At 34.3% G+C, this 24,741-nt stretch overlaps 1 long non-coding RNA gene across 1 annotated transcript in view; it reads left to right on the plus strand.

Moving 5' to 3' along the window:
* LOC309859413 overlaps window positions 1-11,034 on the plus strand; it is a 169,083-nt gene extending 158,049 nt beyond the window's left edge. The window contains exon 5 of the long non-coding RNA XR_014308675.1: window positions 10,888-11,034. This is a non-coding gene — a long non-coding RNA (uncharacterized lncRNA). The remainder of the gene's footprint in view (window positions 1-10,887) is intronic.
* The last annotated feature ends 13,707 nt before the right edge of the window (window positions 11,035-24,741 follow it).

Raw genomic sequence — 24,741 nt, forward strand, 5'->3', positions numbered from 1 at the left:
TATATATATCCTAATATAAATTGGGATTGCAGATCATCTGGCAATTCTATTTTCTTTTCTTTTCTGTTTTTTTAGAGAGGGAGGAGTTGGGGAAGGGCAGAGGGGGAGAAAGAATCTTAAGCAGGCTCCACACCCAGCACAGGTGCCTGACTCTGGGCTGTCTCACAGCCTTGAGATCATGACCTGAGCGGAAATCAAGAGCTGGACACTTAACCAGCTAAGCTACCCAGGCACCCCTACAGTGATCATTTAAATGAAAAATATATCATGCCAATCTTCTCCAAAATTTGCAATGCCTTCTCATCTCATTCAGAATAAAAATGGAAGTTCTTAACAATAGCAGATCTACAAGATCATAACGGCTGCCCCTTCCTCATCTTTCTAATCTGATTCACACATGGTCTCGCTTCAGAACCTTTTATTCACTTTGCTTTATGACAGGTGTACTCCTCAGCCAAATTTCATCATCCTTCAGGCTATTAGTTACATGTCATCTTCCCTGTGGGCCCAGCACACCAATGTGTGTGCGCACACACACACACACCCATTAGTGTTTATCACTTTATTGCCTTTCTTCCTTAATGTACTAGTCATGTCAAATATATCACTTATTCAGCTTTTATTTTGTCTTTCCTATAAAAGTAAGAGCTGTATGGAAAAGGATTTTTGGTTTTGGTCACTGATATATCCCCAGTGCCAAAAGAGTGTTAGACACATAGAGAGTACTGCATAAATACTAACTGAATTATAAATGTCACATGAAATTATATGTATCTATATTAAATTTAAAGATATATTGTATTATGTTTATATATTTATGTATATATTTATCTTATACATATTATTTATATATATTTATAGATTATATATATATATATATTCAGCTGACCAGCTTTTTATTTTCATACCAGCATTTTAAGGTATATTCAAGGGCCAAATAGGCTGTAATTATATAAATATCATCATGAATGATTAATATTTTAAGGTGACACATATAAGAATACATTCAAAATATATTTTATGTTTGTAAGAAAAACTCTATAAGAAAATATCAACAAATATATATTATCAACAAATATATTTCAACTATATATATCAACATATATATATATCAACATCAATAATATATATCAACAAATATATATATTATTATATATAATATATAATATATTATTTGTTTATTATATTATTCTAATAAAGTATTTAATATTATATAATTAACTACATAAATTTTAATAAATATTTTTTCATATTAATGGTCTTCCTTCAGAGAAAATAACTCAACATGTTTTACTATAAGTGTATGGAAACATATTTCTTAATAAATTATAAATCATCTTTTAATGTTTTAATGTAAATTATTTTTCATCCTATATGCCCATGACAAAGTTATGACTTTTTGCTAGAACTAGAAAATAAATATGGTTGAAAGAGACAGTTCCTTACCTGGAAATGTCCAAAAACCATGTATACAAATATCCCTATACCTCCTTCTCTTGAACATTCATACTTCTAACATATTTCTTGATATTAAGTTAAGATACAGGAAATCTCCCAGAAGTTAACTAAGCCTATGTTCATTTCCCTTTTGATGAACCATTCATATATTTTGTAAAAACACAAAAGATATAAAATGTTATGAGAATTTCACTTTCATAAAATGAATGGCCTATGGAAAAAAATGTCATTTCTATAAATGTGGATCTTTTTCAGACATATGTAAGTCTATGTGATTTAGCATATGTATTTATGATTATAAAAGGTCATAAGTTTTAATATTTTTCAGAGTAGTGCATACTCTCATAATATTAATGATTTGTATTTTGTGGTTCTCATGAGTAATGTCATTAAGATAAACACTCAGTAGACAAAACTATAGCATTTGATTAGAGGTAATATCTATTAATCTGTCTCTACTATATTAGAAACTCCTCGTGATTTTTTTTTCCCCTAGGAAGAAAATTTCCTAGGAATAGAGACATCTTTTCAAATCCATAATTTCACTGATTTGTAAAGGTATCATAAGGGATTATCTTGAATATGTGTTTTTCATCAGAAAACTATAAAACCTGGAAGGAAAATACAGAGTTTCCTGCTCTAGCCAAAGAGAGAAAAAACAATGTTTATATTTATTTTTATATAGCTCTAGCATTCTGTGGCATAGTAAGAACTGAGGCATTTTAACAAATAAGAAGATGAGTGTTAAATATGTCAGATAAAGATTCCTGTATTTTACCAAAGATTTCAAAAATAAAATTTTCTTTGTGTACACTACCATGAAGCTTTAAACATTATAAAAGATGAGAAATGTTAAGAAATCTACCATCTGAATACAATAGTTTGACCTTCACTACAATGTATCTGATTTGGTTAAGTTATGTAACCATTCTGAGTCTTATAATTGCTTCATCTGTAAAATATAGAAAACTTTCATCTTCATGTTGGCTACTAATATTTTAATCATAAGTAGCAGGCCACAATCCAAGATATCTGAAGAGAAAAAGGAGATGTTGGTTTTTGTAAGTGGCAAGTGCAATCAGAAAAGCTGGTTTCATGCATAGCGGGATTCGTATGTTCAAATGTCACCAGCCATCTGTCTCGTTTTCTTTTATTGATTACTATTATTTTTATTCTTAAATAGACTTTCTCCATGAAGCAGCAAATATTTATTCTGGAAGTTTGAAGCTTACTTAAACTATTCTTAAAACTGATTAGTGATACATACAGATATTGATAGATATAGAGATATATGTATGTGTATACACACATATCTCCCTCCAAAGTTTGGGTCAATTCCAGAAAAACAAAAACAAACTACACTTATTGTTGGGTTATATGTCAAATCCATGCACCATAATATATTGAGTGGCAAGCCTATGGTAGCATCATAGTTTTCAAAAAGAAACTAAAAATTAAAGGAAGAAAGTTCTATTTGTGTGTATCTATCTTTCTTTCTTTCTTTCTTTCTTTCTTTCTTTCTTTCTTTCTTTCTTTCTTTCTTTCTTTAACTAAGAATAAAATCCAGGATTTTACTTGTGTCTCTTTAACTAAATTCTTGGACATGGTGATTATCCTTCTATAAAAGAGGTACCATTGTTACTATTATCATGGTTTTTTCTACAATGCTGACTAAGTAGAAATAACATCATTTCAGTTATATAGTAAATAAAATCAAAATGTGAATGCCCAAACCATACCTTTTTAAAAAAAAATTAGCTTCTAAAAATGTAATCATCTATCATAATATTACAGTTTTATACATTAACATATCGATATGATATTTCTTTAGTCCAATCATCCTAACAATTAATTATGTGAGTGTAATTTTTAAATAATAAGGGATATATTCTCCTGTATGATTATTGGAATTGAATAAGTCCAAATATATACAGTATCAATATACTATATACATTGTTTTTTACCTTATTATAGAGGTTTTTTTCGCCTAACAACTTAATCCATAATAACAAGGCTCAGAAGGCTGTTCTCAATCACAGAGCAGTATTATATCCTATAAGCCTTCAGTTATTGGTTTTCAAGCCTGATTAACAGAGATAATTTTATTCATAATCCTTAGAAATATTATGTGCTCTTCTCTATCAGTACCCAGTCACTGCTCTGGTGATAGAAGTTATGCCTGCAGTATGTGAAAACTGTAGCATTTCCCTATGAATTGGCTTATGTAATATTGCTTTTAACTAAATGATAATACTTATAAAGAAATGCCCTTATTAATTATTGCATTATACTATCTGAGACTTTTGGGATTTTGGTTATCTTGTATTTTTCTTAGAAATAGCATCCTAATTTTAAATAGAAATTTTACTGCTTTAATACCATTTTACAAAGCATCAGATAGTGACTGTTGTAAAATTCAATACTTTAAAAAATATCTCTGGACTAAGAAATTTAAATTTACTGTATAAAATAATATCTTTAAATCATAAAGTTTCTGTATAGGTTGTATATTTTCTCTTTGGCACTTCTAAATAAAAACAAAACAATTTATAAACATTATAACTCTGAAATCGATATAACATAATAAGGACCCAATTCTTTATTTTGGTTTTAAAAGTTTATAATGGAGAAATAGAGAAAGTTTTCATAACTTGGGGTTTAATATCTAGTAGGGATTTATTGTCCATGCCTTATTATTACACTTGTAATATTATTACACTCATCTGTGAAAAATTGCTACTGTCAGTTTTATAAACAACACCAAAAAGAGTAATGTGAACATTCTCAAAGCAAGAAAAGTACATCATGCTATACTTCTGGACAAATGCCTAATTTTAAAACTATAGCATGAAGTGCAACATTGACATTGAGTTTTATTTAAGTAATTAATTCTAAATAAGAAGTGAATAATTCAAAACAGTCATGAGAAAAAAAAGATTTAAAAAATAAAATATCAGAATTCAAATAAAACCTTTATGAATCCCTCATATTCTTATCATCTCTCTTTGGATTTAAGTCTGTCCTGAATTTGGTGCATTAGTAACTGCTCTTCCTCTTCCTCTTTTCTCTCTCTCTCTCTCTCTCTCTCTCTCTTTTTTCTCTGACAAAAGATATAACCCAGATCTTTTTTTTTTTTTAAAGATTTATTTATTTATTTATTTGACAGACAGAGATCACGGGTAAGCAGAGAGGCAGACAGAGAGATAGGAGGAGACAGGCTCCCTGCTGAGAAGAGATCCTATTGCAGGGTTTGATCCCAGGGCCCTGAAATCATGACTTGAGCAGAAGGCAGAGGCTTTAACCCACTGAGCCACCCAGGCACCCTTATAATCCAGATCTTTAAAAAAAATTCCAACTCAAATCATATAGAAAAAGACTAAACTAATAAAAGCCAGGCAATCATTACAATAGACAATTATTTTTTACAGTATATAGAAATTATTACATAGAAACTATAAAGATATTCTCCTATATAGTCTTATACTTTAAATTATTGTTTAATCCATATGAAATTAATGTATACATTGTCTTTGCATAGATGTTTTATCAACTGTGTGAAGTAAGAATCCAATTTTATCTTGTTTCCTGTGGATTACCTATCATTCCACAATCAACTCTTAAGTAGTTGATAACTTCCCAAAGAGTATCAATCTCATCTGTACTATACACCACGCAAGTTTCCATATTGATGTTGGTACTTTCTGGGATTTCTATTTTATTCTATTCATCCATTTCTCCAGGTCATGTGCCAATACCACATTTTTCTTCAGTTAAATAATTATTAATAATTTTCTAAAATGTGGTGTATGTGTCTTCACATAGTGTCCATTCCTTATTCTCTCTTTTCATATATGTGGGTATATAAAAAATATATATATATATAATACACATATGCATGTTATATGTGATTACTAAATATATAAATATTAATATGCAATATATGCATATATGTCTGTCATATTACATATATTTCATATATTTTGTGTATATATATACTATGCATTAGAAAAGCAAACAAGGATGTTGATTAGATTGTGAATCAATTAGGATACATACACATATCTCCCCTTGATGTATTTGAATCAATATTTTTGCTAGTTTTTAAAATACATACTGACAAGTTGATTCTAAGATTTTATGGAAATAAAATGTCTTAGGAGTGCTGGAACCATCTTGATAAATGAGAACAAAGTAGAAAATGTAAACTAATTATTTTTCAAGTTTTACAACAAAGCTACACTTATCAACACAGTGCAGTATTGGCTTACTCATTTTTTTTTAAATCACCAGAATAAGTCTAAATATATATACACTTACCAAGTTGTTTTGTTTTGATTTAATTTTTTAACACGCCGCTGAAGTAAATCAAGGGAAAGATGAAAATATTTTCAAAAAATGGTGATGGAAAACTGATTAAGTACAAGGAAATAGTGAATTTAGAACCATACTTCATACTGTACAACAAAGCTATTTTGTGATGGATCATAGTCCTAGACCTAAAAATTAAACCTACAGAACTTCTAGAAGTAAACTTAGGATATATTTTTTTAAATATTGTGTTAGTGACTTCTGTAACAACTGAAAAACATGAATGGTGATTTTAAAAATTAACAAAATTTTCTTCATTAAAATTAAAGCCATGGAGTTCACAAAAGACACATTTAAGAGTATGAAAACTCCATTAAAAGGCTGAGATCAGATTTAGAATAGAGGTACCTGGAAGGCTCAGTTGGTTGTGTCCAGCTGTTGATTTCAGCTAGGTCATGATCTCAGGATCATGAGATTGAGCTCTGCATTGAGTTCTGCACTGAATGCTGAGTCCACTTGAGAGTCTCTGTCTTCCTCTCCCTTTGCCCCTCCCACTTATGTACTCTCTATCTACCATTGCCCCTCCCACTTATGTACTCTCTATCTACCATAAATAAATAAATCTTTTAAAAAACTTAGAATGATATGTATTAGCAAGGAGTTTAATCCAGATGAGAACATTCCAATGACAAAGACAATAATCTTTAAGGAAAAGAAATAGCCAATATGCATATGAAAAGGTTTCAATATTATTAGTAAACATGGAAATGTACCTGAAAACTATCACTTCACACCCGTTTGAATGAGGAAAATTAAAAAGTCTAACACTGCTTGCTAACTATAGTTAAGACTATGGAGAAACTGGAAGTCTTACTATGTTGCTGTGTGTACTATGCGATTATTCAACTATTTGGGGACACAGACCCTGACATTTTTATTAAGTTAAATATATACCTATCTTATGACCATGCAGTTTCAAACTGAGGAAATTGCACAGGCTAAATATAAGAGGAGAACAGGATAAAAATTACTAAGTCATCAGATAAGTATATTTTAAGTTTATAAGAAACTGCCAAGGAATTTTACAATGTGACTATACCATTTTACATAGCCATCACAAATGGATGAGCACAATGAAAGACAATAGCAAGGAAACATCTTTTATTAAGACATCTCTGAGGAAGTAAAATTCAAACACAGACATGAAAGATGAAGAGCCAATCTTATGAGGAGACACAAACATATGTGTATTTTATCTTCTACCTTGGGGTTAAAACCCCAAGGTAGAAGAGGAGTTTGTATGTCTGAAGAACTGAAAGTAACTCAGTGTAAATGAACTGAACACTGTTGACAAGAACTAAGGTTGGAAAACCACAGATTCTGTTCTATGTGCAATGAAGATATGTTGACATGACTCAACCAGGGCAACATAAAAATAAGATATGAGTCCATGTTATGTGTATAATAGATTATAATAGGTTATAGGGACAGAAGCCTAAAGTAAGCATACCACTTAGAAAATAAATATGGAAAAGCAGAGAAGAAAAAGTTGGAGGGGGAAGATGTACTTGACAAAGAACTGGAGGAATTCCTTATGTTTTCTTCATCATATCAATAGAATCTTGGACCATTTGAATTTTCTTCTCCAATTTATTTTAGTCATATTCTTTGACTTTTGATTTTTTAAAATTTCTTTTTAGTGTAACAGAATTCATTGTTTTTGCACCACACCCTGTGCTCCATGCAATGCGTGCCCTCCATAATACACAGCACCTGGCCCCCAACCTCCCACCCACCGCCCCTTCAAAACCCTCAGCTTGTTTTTCAGAGTCCATAGTCTCTCATGGTTCATCTCCCCCTCCAATTTCCCTCAGTTCCCTTCTCCTCTCCATCTCCCCATGTCCTCCGTGTTATTTGTTATGCTCCACAAATAAGTGAAACCATATGATAATTGACTCTCTCTGCTTGACTTATTTCACTCAGCGTAATCTCTTCCAGTCCCATCCATGTTGCTCCAAAAGTTGGGTATTCATCCTTTCTGATGGAGGCATAATACTCCATAGTGTATATGGACCACATCTTCCTTATCCATTCGTCCAATGAAGGGCATCTTGGTTTTTTCCACAGTTTGGCGACCGTGGCCATTCCTGCTATAAACATTGGGGTACAGATGGCCCTTCCTTTCACTACATCTGTATCTTTGTGGTAAATACCCAGTAGTGCAATTGCAAGGTCATAGGGAACCTCTATTTTTAATTCCTTGAGGAATCTCCACACTGTTCTCCAAAGTGGCTACACCAACTTGCATTCCCACCAACAGTGTAAGAGGGTTCCCCTTTCTCCACATCCTCTCCAACACATGTTGTTTCCTGTCTTGCTAATTTTGGCCATTCTAACTGGTGTAAGGTGATATCTCAATGTGGTTTTAATTTGAATCTCCCTGATGGCTAGTGATGATGAACATTTTTTCATGTGTCTGTTAGACATTTGTATGTCTTTATTGGAGAAGTGTCTGTTCATATCTTCTGCCCATTTTTTGATATGATTGTCTGTTTTGTGTGTGTTGAGTTTGAGAAGTTCTTTATAGATCCTGGATATCAACCTTTTGTCTGTACTGTCATTTGCAAATATCTTCTCCCATTCCGTGGGTTGCCTCTTTGTTTTCTTGACTGTTTCCTTGGCTGTGCAGAAGCGTTTGATCTTGATGAAGACCCAAAAGTACATTTTCACTTTTGTTTCCTTTGCCTTTGGAGACATATCTTGAAAGAAGTTGCTGTGGCTGATATTGAAGAGGTTACTGCCTATGTTCTCCTCTAGGATTCTAATGGATTCCTGTTTCACGTTAAGGTCTTATATCCATTACGAGTTTATCTTTGTGTATGGTGTAAGAGAATGTTCGAGTTTCATTCTTCTACATATAGCTGTCTAGTTTTCCCAGCACCATTTATAGGAGACTGTCTTTTTTCCACTGTGTATTTTTTCCTATTTTGTTGAAGATTATTTGACCATAGAGTTGAGGGTCCATAACTGGGCTCTCTACTCTGTTCCACTGGTCTATGTGTCTGTTTTTATGCCAGTACCATGCTGTCTTGGTGATCACAGCTTTGTAGTAAAGCTTGAAATCGGGTAACTTGATGCCCCCAGTTTTATTTTTGTTTTTCAACATTTCCTTAGAGATTCAGGGTCTCTTCTGATTCCATACAAATTTTAGGATTATTTGCTCTAGCTCTTTGGAAAATACCAGTGGAATTTTGACTGGAATGGCATTAAAAGTATAGATTGCTCTAGGCAGTATAGATATTTTAACAATGTTTATTCTTCCAATCCAAGAGCATGGAATGGTCTTCCATCTTTTGGTGTCTTCTTCAATTTCTTTCATGAGTGTTCTGTAGTTCCTTTACCTCTTTGGTTAGGTTTATTCCCAGATGTCTTATGGTTCTTGGTGCTATAGTAAATGGAATCGATTCTCTAATTTTCCTTTCTGTATTTTCATTGTTAGTGTGTAAGAAAGCCACTGGTTTCTGTACACTGACTTTGTATCCTACCACATTACTGAATTGCTGTATGAGTTCTAGTAGTTTGGGGGTGGAGTCTTTTGGGTTTTCCCATATAAAGTATCATGTCATCTGTGAAGAGAGAGAGTTTGATTTTTTTTTTTTAATACACATACTGTAGATTTAACTTTTTCTACAAAAATTCCTGTGGGATTTTATTCTGACAGTCACAGATGTGTTTCGTTAATAGCGTTTACTTTTTCTTTGGAAGTTCTTTCTTGATTCATGGATGTGTTGCATTCTTGAATATTTCTTATATTCTTAATTAGAATTTTAATTCTAAATCTCCTTTCATTCAGTTACCTCTCCATGCTACCATTTTTCTTCTCAATACTTTTGATTCTGGTTTGATGAATATTAGTTATAGTGTAAATACTTATAATGTTGGGTATGCAGCTAAACATTTCCATATTCAGGGTTTCACTCCATTGCCATATAAGAAAATTCTGACTGCATCACCCCTACCTAATTCATCATTTTCTTTTTTATTGAATCATCAGATGTCAGAAAATGTCTGTACCTGAACATGCCCTACCACAGTGCTTTGTTTAAATGGGGGCACCATAGATAACTAAAATTTCTTCATGCTGTAAATACTCCCATTTATGTTTCCATCTATAGTTACCTTTATAAAGTGATTGTCTGTAAACCAATTTATTAGATTAAATAAACTAATTGAGTAATATAAGCCTTCCTGTACATCTTCTCCACTGTAAGCAGGTAAGTGAAAATTAGACTTCCAGAGATACTGTCTCTGAGAAAGAAGTAATCAGAGTGGCTAAATTCTTTCTACCCTTGATATTTTCTTTAATGTCTTAATCTTCTTCAAAGATCATATGTTAAAAACTATTTCTTAAAAACATGTCATCTGTTCGGAACAAATCATTCTGTAAGGTTTCACAGTCTGATTAGTTTTCCCAATGAGCAGTGTCTTTGTAATTGTGACCCTTGTTAACATACTCAGGTTCATTTGTGGGCATTTTGATGGGCTCAGGAGCAAGGCGAGCCATTTACTGATGTTTAGCTAATAGGAAAACACATACATCCCAAAGTCAAAATTTTTCATAAGCAAGATAATGCCTTTCATTTGTTTATTTTACTTTTATGCTATTTTATGGGCAATGATGAAAATATTTTAATCTAACCTGTTTGTTGAAAATGGTTTTGTTTCCCTACACTTGGCTCTGATGAGACTTGTGGAAGTGAAAGTGAATAAACCAATTGCAAACTTACCTAACTCCTGTTAAGATAGAATCATCATCTAAAAAACAAACAAACAAACAAAAAAACCCACCTTTATTTCATAGTAAATTTATGATTTCTCTAGCATAGAATAATTTGTTTTAGACTTATATATAAATGCAAACACAGCCACAATAGCAATACTGGTTTTTTTAATCTACAGTTAATCCTGAAGTCTGAATAGAACTGGCTAAGGGAAATCCTTATGTATTATAGCTTAGGTAATTTATAAGCATAGAAAAAAAGCTTTGATTTGAGTTGAAAAGAATGTTGAGTCACTTGGAATGACATATTGGTTATTTTTTCCCCATTCCTTTCCTTCCAGGCATTTGAGTAGTAGGCGCCATCCTCTCCTGCTCAAAGACTTTGAGGAAAGAAGACAGTAGGATGAATATACTTTGTGCCCACAAATTTCATAATCTTTTCTCAAGTAAAAGCCAAAGTAAATAATAAAAAACAGTTTTCTATTAAAGGTGTGCTATCATTTACTATCCTAAAGTTAAGATTATTGCAATATATTTAAGATTGGACTAAAGAAATATTAAGTAATTTTGAGCTAGATCTCATCACAAACAAAATTGTTCTTGCTAACAGTTTGTCTTCAGCGTATTATGCCAAGTAGCCCAATCTTGCCATGGTTCTTAAAGTCTTAACAAACATTTTTGATTCTTGAAACAACACAGTTTATCCATTCAATAGAAATATGTGGGCCATCAATTCAGCATCAGGCAGTGTTCTAAGTACTGGAGACACAGCAAGGAATAAAAGCAGACAGAGCCCCTGTTCTTACGGATTGTAGATTCCTGCAGAATGAGCAGTTGACAAACCTAAACACACTCACACACTCACACACGCACCCACTCTCATATCACAAAGTGACAGCTAGAGAGAGTTAGGGACCATATTATGTAGTGTACTGTAGTATAAGCTGTAGGAAACTGATTTAAAGATTCAGAGTGCAGTATATTCCCACTTCCAGTTTACTCAACTTTAAAAAAGATACAAAGCTGGCATTGAAGCATATAGACAAACAGCAGCCACACTGAGGTATAAGAGCATGTCAGGTAGAGATTCCAACTCCTTCTCCTAAAATAGAATTACTTTATTTGCCACATGTCAAAAATAATAAATTCCAGGAAGACAATGTTGACAGGGTAAGAAAAGAGAAAATAATACAAACTTTGGATGATCCATCAAACAATTCTTAGGGCAGTTTAGGCATCAGTTGTTATTGGATGAGCACATACTAACTTTAAAAAAAAAATAAAAAGTCTAAACCTTTTTCTAACATAGCATTATTGTCATCACTTCTTATGATAAGTTTTATATCAAATCTGTATTGTTAAAATAGAATGTATTATTTTGCTCATATTCAATTTTACAAGTAATAGATGTACATCTTGACACTGAGGAATTATCAAAAACCAAGAAAAAGTATATATAAATAAAACTTCTGTTTGGTTTTGTTTTACTAGGCTCTTGACCCAAAGATATCTTTTTTGAACTATTGATTTTATTAAAAGTGTATTTTAATTTCCAAGGATGACATAAGAACATGTATAAAAATACTGGAAGATATACACTGGCTAAAATTATGTGCTTTATCTGATGTGATAGGGTGGAGGTGGAGTGAGCTGCTTGAAATAGGAGATATATGCAGATATAAAATAATTGCTCTAAAGCCATCACCGTATTTTTAAAATCTCACTGTCTGTAAAAGTACACTTGTTTGTTCACTGAAAATATGTCTTGTTATATTTATGTTTTTAGAAATGTAAATATATAGTATTAAGTGAACATAATGACTCACAGATTAATGTAAATAATATGATATCTTTTATGTAAAAATAAATTCTGTATGCACTTACATTAGCTAATATGTGTGCATGAGCAGAGAGAAATTTCTAGTTGCAAGACTATTGATCTAGTAAGTAAATGAGAAGGAAGATGGGGATGGGGATTTAAATGGATTTTTTTTCTTTAAAACGTGTTTTTCTGCCTCATATACATGCTTACAAATAACTGTCATAGGTTGTTCTTAAATTTTGAAAAGAAGTGAATTAAGCATATGTTATAAAAACAATACAACTCATACATGTATTATATTTCTGGTTAAAGAAAAAACTTGAGTGCCCTTCTTAATAGGAAATGTAAGGAGTATGGAACATATAAAGAATGGAACATGTAATATTTTAGTCTACTTTTGAAATAACACCACATTACACAACAATAATATTTTATTGAAATGAAAAAAAATCCATGATTTAGATTTTCATATACCTTGACTTCTCAGAAGTTTTAATAAAGGACGTTTATGACCAATTTAGTAAATAAGGCAATGGCTGTCTTATACTGTTGATCATTGTTTTTCTCAAATTCACATTTTTAAAGATTTATTTATTTTAGAGCAGAGAGTGCAAGTCAGGGAAGGAGAAGGGCAGTAGGGAGGGAAGGGGAGAAATCTCAAGCAGACTCCATGGCTTGTGCTGAGTACGGAGTCTTGTACTATTACTAACCTCCTACCTGTCACCAACTGTTTTGCTAAAGCTAGCACATCATTTACTACCTATTTCTTCCACATTTGTTTGTTAAATAAGTACCGAGTAACAGTTTAATATTGTATTCTTGGTGGCATAATTAAGAATATAGGTATAGGTGCGCCAGGGTGGCTCAGTGGGTTAAGCCTCTGCCTTCAGCTCAGGTCATGATCTCGGGGTCCTGGGATCAAGTCCCACATCAGGCTCTCTGCTCAGCAGGGAGCCTGCTTCCTCCTCTCTCTCTCTCTGCTTGCCTCTCTGTCCACTTGTGATCTCTCTCTGTCAAATAAATAAAATCTTAAAAAAAAAGAATATAGGCATATTGTCACCAAGTATACATTCCCTTCCATAACAGTATCTAAATATTTTATAAAATAAAGAAACAAATATTTGAATAGTCTTAAAATTATCATCTTAAATGTCAACCATTATATCACCTCGTACTCAGAAAGTTGTAATCAGGTATTCTTCATGTTCCACTTTGCAGATTGCCACATCTACTTTCACATTGTAGCACTTTCAAAGGAAAACAAAATCATTACCTTGTCAGTAGTGTAAAGCCTGTTTCCCTTTATTTCTTTGGTTTTGATATGTAAAGTGTGAAAAAACCATTCTCATACTTGTTTGTTTCTTTATAAGCAATTTTTTTTTATCATTCTGAAGAGTAGTATATTCCATATTTGCCTATTCTCATAGCATGTCTTAATTTCTCAAAAAAGAAAAGGAAAAAAAAAGAAAATTTCATATCTCCAACTATGCACTGTTGTTCTTATACTACACTCCTACCTTACTGTGTTTTTGTTCCTGAGATAGGGCTTATATCTGGCAATTCTTTAAAGATCAAAATATTATAGATACAGATTTTTATGTCCTCTTTACACAAATTCCATGCTTTCCTTAGGAACTAAAGAAAAGTACCTGGCTTTTATAGTTCACAAATTTTTTATCAGTGTTCAACAGTTCAATATGTCCATATCTCTCTTGTTGTTTATGGCTAATTCTAAAGTTCATGAATTGAACATGCTACTTGCAATGGCCTTGGTGGGCTTAAGAAAGCGAGGTATTCCTAACATTATCTCAGATGTATTGAAGATGGAACCTCTGGCTGATAAATTGTATCCAAGGAAGGTAACACAGAAGCTGCATTCTGATGATGAAGTGATATATAAATGATCTGACTTCAGTTTGGTAACTTGGCTTACTGTTGGAGTATCTACAAACATACAAAATCCAGTTTCCTCTTTGGAAGTATCTATTGAAGGTTACAAAGGAATTATATCTTCTTATAGTCGATTCATTATAAGAATATAAATTACATTGGTTGCCTCTTCTCTCTACTGATGAATTTTCCAGATCCTTCTCAAATACCTCTTTCTCTGCCTGACAGTGTGGCAAACTGGTAATACCCATGTCCTCTGCTAATTATTCCCCGTCACCTAGTTTCAGGGCCTCTTGGGCTTTCAGTGCCATTTTTCTTTATCCCAGAACTATGTCAAACTCATAGTGACAGTAATCAGAATATGACAAGACATTATGGATAATTTCCATTGTCAGTCACATCTAACTTACTTCAGTGGCTACCTTTCTTTACTTTCCAACAACTTTTGTGGGTCCGTATTTAGTATGCTTAAAGTAAGCCACTAGTTTTCTGTTGAAATTCTGCCTCTAACAAATTTATATTCCAGAACTAAAGCTTTCAAATCTAGGTTTTCAGAGTTCCTCAAAAAGAAATGGAGAAGCATAAATCTTCTGTCATTTACTTCTTCAGGCAATCCTTCAAGAGGTCTATTCTGGGCCACATAATCCAGACTATGCACAGATTTGTCACATCTACTACTTGCTCTCCTTTTGTATTTAGTCTGGAGATTTGTGAAGCTTGGAAAAATCAGAAAAGCTATTCAGCAGACTAAGAGAAACAAGTCCAGGATTTTCAGGGTTTCAAGAATACTTGATGTGGTAGAGATGTCACTTGATGACCCATAAGTATGCTCTAGGCCTAAGCTACTGAATACACTTGAATTGTCCCTGTAGTGTGGGGCATTGGGCTGTGATATATTCAGCCCATCACTTTGCTGTTATTCACACATGTCCCATCTGGCAGTAATAAGGACAACAGTGGGGGCCCAAATATTTCTCTTGGTCTAAAGCATAAGTTTGCTCAGCACCAGTAAACACATTGGGAGTCCCCTCAGGATCTTGCCTATCAACAGCAGGATTTTCAGTGGCCCACCCCTAGGAGACAGCACTGGGTCTCTTATAGGCTCTATTTTTGCTTGCCTGCTTGCTTGGAGGCCCTACGGTTGGCAAGGAGTTAGCCTATCCCATGGTTAAACTAGGACCTTCTCGTTTTCTTTAATCACATGAGATGTAGATTTCTTTAAAAAATTATATCGTATTTTGGGGTGCCTGTGCGGCTCAATTGTTAAGCATCTGACTCTTGATTTCTGCTCAAGTCAGAACCTTAGGGTCCTGGAATCGAGCCTCATGTCATGTCAGGCTCCCCACTCAGCAGGGACTCTGTTTCTCTCTCTCGCCCTCTCCTTAAAAAAATTATAATGTATTTTGTGGTATAAATTATAATTGAATTATACAACTTAAATATTATTTTTAATGGGTTTAATTACAGATGCTAGAACTTAGAGTGTTCTAAGAGTGTATTCACTGGAAGTGAATACCACTTTTTTGCTATCTCACACCTCAATTCTGTCTGGTCCTTGTCTCCAACATCCCATATATCCTCAAAAAACCTTATCAAAATTTACTTATGCTGTCACTACCATTAGGACTCTCACATAGTGATATTGGACCTTCCATTCTAAGAGTCTACCCCCAGAATGTCCTAGATCTTTGGTACTCACAGTGTGGCCATGAATCAGCATTGTTAGTCAATATCTGAACCTGCCCCAGACTAACTAAGACAGAATCTATATTTAATAAGATATTGATATGTTTCACATGCACATTAATGTTTAACAAGCACCTCTCTAGAATATTCAAAAATGAGTACAAATGAGCCCCACAGATCAAGAATTCACAGGGTCAGGACTTCCGTCAGGCCTTGTGTAAACTTGGAGTATGTATGTGTGCATGGGGAATAGGATGGTGTTCACTTTTATCTCTCTTACCCTTCCCACTTCTGAGAGGTTATCTTTTCATTCAAATGAGAAAGCCAGGCCTGTACCAGGTTGAATCTGTACTAGGTACAAAGATTGATAAATGGGCTCTTAGATAAAATTAATTTTCTCCACTTTAATTTACTTCTAAACCAGCATACTAAAAGGACATGTTTTAGATACATAAGAAGATGATATGAATAAATATGTAAAGGTAGATGCCCATGCCTCCCTAACTTTTACATAAAATACAGCTAAAATGGAGTGAGGAACCCTGCATGAAAGGAGCTAGAATAACTTGTCCCATTGTTTTCATCTTATTAGGATAGAGTAGGTACCCTTCAACATGACATCTCTAAGGGATGCAGGTCAACACCATCACTTAATACAAAGTAAGCTATTTCAGTTATTAAAAATACTTTCAGTTCTCACCTCTTATAATTACATAATTGACTTTGAAATTTTGCAGCAGGTCCTATCCCATAAATCCATAAATTTTAGGTTTCTTTATCATAAGCAATTAACATACAGACAAGGTACATCCTGCTAAAAGCATGTGATCAGTAAAGACTCTGTATTTTTGTCATAATTGTTATCAGGAGATTTGATGAGACTAGCTCTTTTATGTTTTCTTCTTTCTCTCTTCTCCACATCCTTAAGATTTAAATGATTCTCAGCCTACTACTCCAATGCATCCTTGGGCATGTGTCAGGCCTGGCTATGACCCACCCATCTACTAATGCCTAATAACTATGCTTGCCAATGTTTTATGGGTAAGAGAAGCTATACATAATTTTCCTCTTTCTCAGAACTGCAGCAAACTTATTGTGCCCAATATATTGTCATGCTTTGTTCAATTCTCCTTGTATCCAAAGAATATATTATCAAGAAGATTATCTAGAGATCTAAGGGTTGCCTGTACTTGTGGAATACTAAAGTTAGATGCACAAGTGCTTTTCTATTTAATTACCTTATTATAACCCACTGTACTAAGCTTTCTCAGACATCTGAATGTTATAGTGCCTAACAGTGAGCCCTCAAACACTTGTTATATAGTGAGTTCTAACACCCACTGTGACTTTTCAGCTCAGCCAATAATTGTACCACCACCCGGTGTTGCCCTTTTTCATCATGTTGCTATGAGATTGAGCTTAAGAATAGCACTATAGACAGAAATTTTTTGAAAATGCTGCACTACTTACTCTTATTGGTTTAGAATGTATATTATCTATACATCAATGACACATAATTAAAACTTTCTTATATATATTTTTAAAGATTTTATTTATTTATTTCACAGAGAGAGATCACAAGTAGGCAGAGAGACAGGCAGAGAGAGGGGCAGGGAAGCAGGCTCCCTGCTGAGCAGAGAGTCCAATGCGGGGCTCAATCCCAGGACCCTGAGATCATGGCCTGAGCCGAAGGCAGAGGCTTAACACACTGAGCCACCCAGGCACCCTTTATATGTTTTTTTTTTTTTAAGATTTTATTTATTTATTTGACAGACAGAGATCACAAGTAGGCAGAGAGGAAGGCAGAGAAAGAGGAGGAAACAGACTCTCCTTCAAGCAGAGAGCCCTACGCGGGGCTCGATCCCAGGACTCTGGGATCATGACCTGAGCTGAAGGCAGAGGCTTTAACCCACTGAGCCACACAGGTGCCCCTATATGTTATTTTTAAAGATGAATTTAAATTAGAGAGAAAGAAAACAATCTACTTCCATAGAGCAATTTTCCTTTGTAATACAGTCTTATCTTACTATTAAGATCACGCAAGTAACTCTCTGTGCATTTTTGGGTCTCTCTGAATTTTGAATCCAATGTATGTCATGGCTGGGTGTGCAGCTCTGACCCATTTTCTGAGTAACGTGTCAGGATGCTAAAAATGAGAGGGCTCTGAACTAAAGAAGTCTCTGAATGATGCCCATACAGCAGTTCACACAGACCTTAGGACATAACAACTCAATATGTCTCAATACGTCCATGATAAATAAGGATGCTATACAGAGACATAGAATCACAGCACCTTGTAGAATCACAGCAGAAAGACTTAGAATTTTGAGGCAAATTTATATTCCTTATGGATTAATATTTTCTTTTGGGAATAAACTCATTGTTTGGTACTGCGGCCTTCTAAAATGGCATGCTTGATAATGGGACATCAAGTGAACCTAAAACCTGAGCTGTCATCATGGTGCACTAAGCTGTAGCACTAATCATGTGTGACACGAATCCTCTTTAAAGTAATAGATAGATGGGTAGATGACAGATAAATGGATGGAGGCATGCTTGCATGGATACATGGATAGATAGATAATCAGGTTAGAATACTTGGGAAAGAAATAAATAAGTTGTGTGAGCAGGTTCAGACTCTCAAGACACATCCTCTTCTTGGGTCACCACCTCAGCTTCTATGCATGCATATTGCCTAATGAAGAGTTCCCCAAGACCGGTGATCACAGGAGGGAAAACAATTCACCCCGTTTTATAAGCGGTGTTGGCACCAGTTGGAAACGAGCATTTCAGCTGCTCTCTGCAGTGGCACTGAAACAGAGAAGAGTAACATAAAATCTTTCCCGTGGGAAGAACTTTGTCAGTGACATCTAAATGACCACTTTGCCTGGAAGAAGGGTTACTGCAGTTGACAGAATAATGCCCCTCAAGGATGTCCACGTGCTAATCTTAGAAACTTGTGAATATGTTACCTTAAATGGCAAAAGGGACTTTGCAGATCTGATGAAATTAAGGCTCTCAAGCTGGGGAAACTAATTTGGTGGGCTTTTCAGGAGAGTCAAGTGTCATCACAAAGAGCCGCATAGGCAGGAAGCAGGTCAGAGAGGAGAGGAGATGTTGCTACAAAGGTAGATATGAAGAGGGAGGAATGGACCACAAGTAGCCTCTAAGAGCTGGAAAGTTTAAAAATTTTTTTAAAAATTAAGAAAAAGAAAAGGAATCTCCCCCTAAAGCTTCCAGAAGAAAAACAGTGCTGTTGACACCCTGACTTTAGCCCCATTAAGACTTACTTCAGATTTCCAACATCCAGAAAAAAATCAGATAACAAATCTGCCATTACATTTCAGGTAATCTGTGTAAACACCAATTGGGAAACTAATGCAGGTATTTAATCCTAAATGGTTGACAATGGCTAAGGGTATGGTTGGTTGGTCAGGTACTTAGAAAACAAAACAAAATAAAACCTGTTATCTACTGTCATAACAGCTCTATTATTTTTGGCCTATTCTATAGTTTCAATTCTCTTTATTATATATTGTGTTTTCCTTTTTTACATTCTTAGTAATTTTTTAAAAATGTGATCCCCACGTTGAATATTTTACCTTGCTAAGCAGTGGATGGTTTTTATATTCCTATTCATGTTCTTGGTCTTTACGATGAGGTGTAGTTATTGGAAAGTAGTTTGGTCGTCTTGAGAGTTACTCCTAACGTTTTTAGATAGGAACAGAGTAACTTCTGCAGAGTGACTTTTTTTTTTTTTTAGATCTCTCTCTGTGCAGATTTCCCCTTTTCATTACTATGCCTTGCGGCTCAAGTTGCCTTCATCTCCTTGACCAAGGTTGGGCTCTAACCCAGGAAGACCACTGGACTTCCATCTTGGTTCCCTCTTTGCCCTGTGCCTGGAAATCTTTCTAGGCAATAAACTGAAACAAGCATTGGTCTTAACTAGTAGACTTGCTCTCCGTCTTGGATCATTTCCTTTCACTGTTTGATGTCCAGTGAAAATTGATGATATATATATATATATATATATATTTTTTTTTTTTCTATTTCTAAATTTTCTGGTGGCCAGAATTTTTTACTACTCTATCCTGAATAATAGCAGATGATTTTGAAAGATTATTTTGAAATCGTTTTCATTATCTCACAAAAGTCATCTTAGAAACTGTCTTTTAACAAGGCCATCTTACCAGGTTCTCTACTGATAAGTCATCAACTCATGTCATTCATATTCATGCAGATGGTACTAGTAATACTAATGTATTAATAAGTATAGGGTATTTGGGAGGTGTAATGTCTGATAAATATCTGAATGTCTGAACTTCCACATACATATGCTGTGAAAATAATTATTTTACTGGACTGAAAGATAATAAAAGGGAAATCAGATATAACTAATTATAGTCCTCTCTCACCTTCTGTGTATTCCCTTCTGTTTCTTCCAGGTCCCAGTTCTAATTGTATTTCTTTACCCAGCCACCTATTAGCTCAGTCAGTAAAAAAAAAACTAATATCATTTGACTTACTGAAATCCTTTCTCATTAACATTTATTTCTTCCAAGAAATATCTTTTGTTGCTCCGTAGTCTAATTAGGCATGTTGTCTTCTATACTCCTGAAATCTTAGGGTGGCAATCATTTTGATTTGGAATTTATAAAAATGCGGATTTGGATTGCAGCTTTCACTTGCTGATTGTGAAGTGTTTGGAAATTGCCTACTTTTAATTTCCTTATTTTTAAAGTAGGGGAGAAAATACACATCTACCAGATTTTCTTCGAAAATTACAAATAACCTATACACAAAAGACTGACAAAGTACAAGTGTTTTGAAAGAAAAAAAATTATTTTGTAATGTGTTTATTATTGCCCACAAAAATTATCTTCCTTTTGTTTTCTGGGGTGTTACACAGGTGTTGGCATTAAGGAGAATTTATGGTATATATAATTTCTTTAATCTTCATTTTCTGCTAAAGAAAGACAAGGAATGATTGTTTGATAATTTTACTCTTGGAGATTTTGTCAGGTTGCCTGGCAACTAGCTAACTGGAAAATGGGGTTCTCTTCCGCACAACCACATGCCTGTACCAAGTAAACTTCTGTTAAGTTTTCTGAGGTTGACTAGTGACCATTTCTAGTAGTGTGTGTGTGTGTGTGTGTGTGTGTGTGTGTGTGTGTGTTTATTTATGTTTATACATAAAAACATGTATTCCACAAAAGGCTGTAAAAGCATGTCAGAATCAGAACTATAGGGATTGTCAATATTTTAAAAGCAGTGTTTAAATTCAGAAGGAAGGGGTGCCTGGGCGGCTCAGTCAGTTAAGTGTCTGCCTTCTGCTCAGGTCATTATCCCAGGGTCCTGGGATCAAGTCCCACATCATGGTCCCTGCTCAGTGGGGAGCCTGCTTCTCCCTCTCCAGCTCCCCCATGCTTGTGCTCCCTTCTCACTCTCTCTCTCTGTCAAATAAATAAAATCTTTAAAAAAATAAAATGAAATTATTAAAGAAAAATAAATAAATAAATTCAGAAGGAAAAAGACCAATATGTTTTTGAGTAAACAGTAATAATCCAAGGACTTAAATATACTATGTCATCTCATGCAATATTTATAATTATAATGTAATATCAATACTTGTATTTTACAGAGGAGTTCAACAAAATTGTAAGATATGCTTACTTTATTTCAGATATTAAGTGGTTAAGCAGAAACACAAACTCAATTATGATTTAAATTCCTGTCTCTAGAGGTATTCTTTTTTTTTTTCCAAAATTATATTTATTTATTTGACAGAGAGAGACACAGCGTGAGAGGGAACACAAACAGGGGGAGTGGAAGAGGGAGAAGCAGGCTTCCAGCTGAGCAGGGAGCCTGACGTGGGGCTCGATCCCAGGACCCCGGAACGATGACCCAAGCCGAAGACAGACGCTTAACAGAGACACCCAGGTGCCAGTATTTCTGTAATTCTTTACTGTACCATCCTATGCAACTTATTTACCTCTAGAGGTATTCTAAACACACACACACACACACACCACATTTTGTAAATTAGGAAATTGAAGCAAAAACCTGTGAAATGACTTGCAAAAAAACCCCACAGCTCTATTTGCAATTCTGGGATTGGAGAATAATGCCATCTGAGCGATCAACTTCTGAATTAAAAAAAAAAAAAAAAAAATCTAGGGCGCGTGGGTGGCTCAGTGGGTTAAGCCGCTGCCTTCGGCTCAGGTCATGATCTCAGGTTCCTAGAATCGAGTCCCGCATCGGGCTCTCTGCTCAGCGGGGAGCCTGCTTCCTCCTCTCTCTCTGTCTCTGCCTGCCTCTCTGCCTACTTGTGATCTCTCTGTCAAATAAATAAATAAAATCTTTAAAAAAAATCTAAAATGTATCATTTAGATGGTGTAAAAAAAGCACTTCCAATTTATCAAATGCTCTTAGACATAGAGAAAAACGTTGCATTATCTCAATAATATATTACTTTAATTCTTCAATATGAAATAACAAAGTTTGGGGTAAAATAGTCAGCATTTTCTTATGTGAGAGTCAAGTCAAAAGTGGGAGTGACTTGACCTGAAGATAGGTTTTCATAGTTTTATTTTTTTCTGTTTATTTTTATTATTTCTGTTATAGTATTATGCTAGAGAGGGCATGTAATAAGTAAGCTTTTTAATAACTATTTTGGAATACTGCTTTCCTCTCATGTAAGAAGTCTGAGAATATTTGTCTAAGTCATGCATCATTTTCAAAATGAGCTAAGAATAGAAAAGTTTATGAAGAGAATATATTGGTTAGTTGAGAGCAAGTAGGAAGAAGTATTCTGTAGCACATGCAGTTCATTTTGACTCATCTTTGTGACAAGCAAAAAGATTTGTTGAACACTGCCATGAAAATAGAAGAGCATAAAATCAGTGACACTCAATTCTTGTATTAGGGAATTTGATATTCTGTGTACTCAGTGTATAACTCAGTGTTGCCCCAAATTTTGTGATGATGCATCCAACTACTCTTTTAGTTAAGAGTTTTATTGTCCTTGGGCTATTTTTCACTTTTCCAGTTTGGTTTAGAATATTTCTGACTCTATCTATTTCAATCCAAAGCTAGGGAAAACTTGGCAGGTTTTGCTGACTTTTACTTTGTATTTGGGGGTTCGGTTCAACAATAGTCTCAAGGAAAATGCAAAAATTGCAAATCTATCTTAAACTGAAACAATAACATAATAGTTCACAAGCACCAAATAACTCTGGGACAGAAAAATGATGAATTTTGCCCATCCTTGGACAGATCCAAAAACTGACAAGTAAACATAAAGAAAAAAAGAATGCCTCTAGGCTTTCTATGACAGCAAGATTTAAAATCATATAATAAATGGCTTTGCTAATGGTTACACTGTTACTCTGTAGTGACATATATTTTAGAAATGTCCATAAATGGAGTATAAACTTAATTGTTTATCCCTTTTTGTATTATTTAACTATGATAAACCTTGGGTTCTTAAACCTCTCAGATTAAAATAGATTTTGTCGGTGATCCAAAGTATGATATAAAACCTATTAATTTTTGTTGGTGAGACTTAGAAATTATGGCTTGTAGAATTTTATGTGATATTGGAGAGTACATAATTAGAGGTTATCAGTTTATCTAGATATTAGTTGCTGAATTGTATAGACTAAAAAAGTACAACTATGCTTAGAATTAATACACATAGTATTATTCTGTACTTAAAGTGAAAGTAAATGTGAAATATGACTTTCACTTTGGGTTGAGGACATGGTTACAAAATTTCTAATATTTTATTCAAAATAATGTATAAATGCATTGTCTGGAGAAGAAGAAACAGAGTTTTAGAATCTCAACAATTCAAACACACTAGGAGAGATTGTTTTTTTAGATTTGGCCTCCAGGAGTGACAAAGAGTCCTCTCATCCTTTTCTATGTAATTGTGTGATACATGAACTGGGGTTATTTTTAAATAATAGTGTCATAACAGAGCCCTATGTGTCTCTGTTTTAAAGGATAAGAAGTTTAAATACAGCAGAATTATTTTGGGCCCAGAAAGTCCCTCATAGATTGTGAGTGTAGAAAGGTCAAGTGTAATACTGAATTGTAATTATTACTTGGTAAGAATATTATATGAATGCTAGAGGGGTTCTACTGAAAAATTTTTTTAACATATTTCCATTAAATGGAAATGGACATATGAGAACTTGAACATCCTAAAGGGATCAGACACTGCAAGTGATTAGCATCAGGCCAAAATTTTATGTGTCCTTGAAAGCAGTGAACATTTGAGCCAGTTCACATATACACTTACTAAGAATTTATTAAGACACTTACTCAGAGGGACGCCTGGGTGGCTCAGTTGGTTAAGCAGCTGCCTTCGGCTCAGGTCATGATCCCAGCGTCCTGGGATCGAGTCCCACATCGGGCTCCTTGCTCCGCAGGGAGCCTGCTTCTCCCTCTGACTCTTCCTTCCACTCTGTCTGCCTGTGCTCGCTCTCACTCACTCTCTCTAAAAAAAAAAAAAAAAAAAAAAAGACACTTACTCAGACTCAGTAGATCTGGAAAGGGATCCAATATTCTGTATTTCTTTCTTTTTTTTTTTTTAAGATTTTATTTATTTATTTATTTGTTTGTTTGTTTATTTGACAGACGGAGATCACAAGTAGGCAGAAAAGTAGGCAGAGAAAGAGAAGGAAACAGGCTCCCTGCTGAGCAGAGAGCCCCATGCCAGGCTCAATCCCAAGACCCTGGCATCATAACCTGAGCCACCCAGGCTCCCTGATATTCTGTATTTCTAATGAAT

This window comes from Mustela nivalis (genome assembly GCF_964662115.1).
Source record: "Mustela nivalis genome assembly, chromosome: 2".
Taxonomy (NCBI): Eukaryota; Metazoa; Chordata; class Mammalia; order Carnivora; family Mustelidae; genus Mustela; species Mustela nivalis.